Below are 2,500 nucleotides of genomic sequence, written 5' to 3' on the forward strand. Positions count from 1 at the left end.
CTCCCCCGGAGAGGGAGCAGCGCCCTCTGCTGCCTAGAAAGATGAAAAAGCTTACAGCACCTGGTATTCCCAGGCGGTCTCCCATCCAAGTACTAACCAGGCCCGACCCTGCTTAGCTTCCGAGATCGGACGAGATCGGGCGTGTTCAGAGTGGTATGGCCGTAAGCAATTGAGGCGGAGGCGGCAGGGAGGCCTTTTATACACGGCTTAGCCTGTGCCTACTGCAGGGCCCTTTGAAAACCGGCCACCAAATGGGCCTATTTCTCTGCCCTCTATTATCATTGACGCCCTCAGCCGTTGTGCTCACCGGGAGCAAGGCCGCAGTCTTTTCTCTCCCCTACATTTGCGCTGTTCAGCGACGGCAGGGACACAAATGCATGCTGTGATAAGTTTGCAGCCTCCCCGAGGGAAAGCCAGCTGTTGCTGGCACACGGGACGTGATGTCGTCCTTGTACTTCCTCTGCAAAAGTGACTGCACTGCCGCTGGCCAGCACTGTTGTTGGAGGCCCCCTGTCTCCCCCGGAGAGGGAGCAGCGCCCTCTGCTGCCTAGAAAGATGAAAAAGCTTACAGCACCTGGTATTCCCAGGCGGTCTCCCATCCAAGTACTAACCAGGCCCGACCCTGCTTAGCATCCGAGATCGGACGAGATCGGGCGTGTTCAGAGTGGTATGGCCGTAAGCAATTGAGGCGGCGGCGGCAGGGAGGCCTTTTATACACGGCTTAGCCTGTGCCTACTGCAGGGCCCTTTGAAAACCGGCCACCAAATGGGCCTATTTCTCTGCCCTCTATTATCATTGACGCCCTCAGCCGTTGTGCTCACCGGGAGCAAGGCCGCAGTCTTTTCTCTCCCCTACATTTGCGCTGTTCAGCGACGGCAGGGACACAAATGCATGCTGTGATAAGTTTGCAGCCTCCCCGAGGGAAAGCCAGCTGTTGCTGGCACACGGGACGTGATGTCGTCCTTGTACTTCCTCTGCAAAAGTGACTGCACTGCCGCTGGCCAGCACTGTTGTTGGAGGCCCCCTGTCTCCCCCGGAGAGGGAGCAGCGCCCTCTGCTGCCTAGAAAGATGAAAAAGCTTACAGCACCTGGTATTCCCAGGCGGTCTCCCATCCAAGTACTAACCAGGCCCGACCCTGCTTAGCTTCCGAGATCGGACGAGATCGGGCGTGTTCAGAGTGGTATGGCCGTAAGCAATTGACGCAGCGGCGGCAGGGAGGCCTTTTATACACGGCTTAGCCAGTGCCTACTGCAGGGCCCTTTGAAAACCGGCCACCAAATGGGCCTATTTCTCTGCCCTCTATTATCATTGACGCCCTCAGCCGTTGTGCTCACCGGGAGCAAGGCCGCAGTCTTTTCTCTCCCCTACATTTGCGCTGTTCAGCGACGGCAGGGACACAAATGCATGCTGTGATAAGTTTGCAGCCTCCCCGAGGGAAAGCCAGCTGTTGCTGGCACACGGGACGTGATGTCGTCCTTGTACTTCCTCTGCAAAAGTGACTGCACTGCCGCTGGCCAGCACTGTTGTTGGAGGCCCCCTGTCTCCCCCGGAGAGGGAGCAGCGCCCTCTGCTGCCTAGAAAGATGAAAAAGCTTACAGCACCTGGTATTCCCAAGCGGTCTCCCATCCAAGTACTAACCAGGCCCGACCCTGCTTAGCTTCCGAGATCGGACGAGATCGGGCGTGTTCAGAGTGGTATGGTCGTAAGCAATTGAGGCGGCGGCGGCAGGGAGGCCTTTTATACACGGCTTAGCCTGTGCCTACTGCAGGGCCCTTTGAAAACCGGCCACCAAATGGGCCTATTTCTCTGCCCTCTATTATCATTGACGCCCTCAGCCGTTGTGCTCACCGGGAGCAAGGCCGCAGTCTTTTCTCTCCCCTACATTTGCGCTGTTCAGCGACGGCAGGGACACAAATGCATGCTGTGATAAGTTTGCAGCCTCCCCGAGGGAAAGCCAGCTGTTGCTGGCACACGGGACGTGATGTTGTCCTTGTACTTCCTCTGCAAAAGTGACTGCACTGCCGCTGGCCAGCACTGTTGTTGGAGGCCCCCTGTCTCCCCCGGAGAGGGAGCAGCGCCCTCTGCTGCCTAGAAAGATGAAAAAGCTTACAGCACCTGGTATTCCCAGGCGGTCTCCCATCCAAGTACTAACCAGGCCCGACCCTGCTTAGCTTCCGAGATCGGACGTGTTCAGAGTGGTATGGCCGTAAGCAATTGAGGCGGCGGCAGGGAGGCCTTTTATACACGGCTTAGCCTGTGCCTACTGCAGGGCCCTTTGAAAACCGGCCACCAAATGGGCCTATTTCTCTGCCCTCTATTATCATTGACGCCCTCAGCCGTTGTGCTCACCGGGAGCAAGGCCGCAGTCTTTTCTCTCCCCTACATTTGCGCTGTTCAGCGACGGCAGGGACACAAATGCATGCTGTGATAAGTTTGCAGCCTCCCCGAGGGAAAGCCAGCTGTTGCTGGCACACGGGACGTGATGTCGTCCTTGTACTT

The 2,500-nt window shown here is 57.4% G+C and overlaps 4 non-coding genes and 1 pseudogene across 4 annotated transcripts; all 5 read right to left on the reverse strand.

The window, feature by feature from the left end:
- Nucleotides 1-48: 48 nt before the first annotated feature.
- On the reverse strand, nucleotides 49-167 carry LOC144540638 (5S ribosomal RNA). The gene has a single exon (XR_013505858.1). It is a non-coding gene; the product is annotated as a 5S ribosomal RNA (ribosomal RNA).
- Nucleotides 168-562: 395 nt separating this feature from the next.
- LOC144541039 (5S ribosomal RNA) lies at nucleotides 563-681 on the reverse strand. The gene has a single exon (XR_013506254.1). It is a non-coding gene; the product is annotated as a 5S ribosomal RNA (ribosomal RNA).
- A 395-nt stretch (nucleotides 682-1,076) lies between these two features.
- On the reverse strand, nucleotides 1,077-1,195 carry LOC144540639 (5S ribosomal RNA). The gene has a single exon (XR_013505859.1). It is a non-coding gene; the product is annotated as a 5S ribosomal RNA (ribosomal RNA).
- A 395-nt stretch (nucleotides 1,196-1,590) lies between these two features.
- LOC144541090 (5S ribosomal RNA) lies at nucleotides 1,591-1,709 on the reverse strand. Its single transcript, XR_013506305.1, has one exon. It is a non-coding gene; the product is annotated as a 5S ribosomal RNA (ribosomal RNA).
- A 395-nt stretch (nucleotides 1,710-2,104) lies between these two features.
- On the reverse strand, nucleotides 2,105-2,213 carry LOC144541338 (5S ribosomal RNA; annotated as a pseudogene).
- Between the last annotated feature and the right edge of the window lie 287 nt (nucleotides 2,214-2,500).

The sequence above is a fragment of the Centroberyx gerrardi genome, chromosome 10 (assembly GCF_048128805.1).
Source record: "Centroberyx gerrardi isolate f3 chromosome 10, fCenGer3.hap1.cur.20231027, whole genome shotgun sequence".
NCBI classification, from domain to species: domain Eukaryota; kingdom Metazoa; phylum Chordata; class Actinopteri; order Beryciformes; family Berycidae; genus Centroberyx; species Centroberyx gerrardi.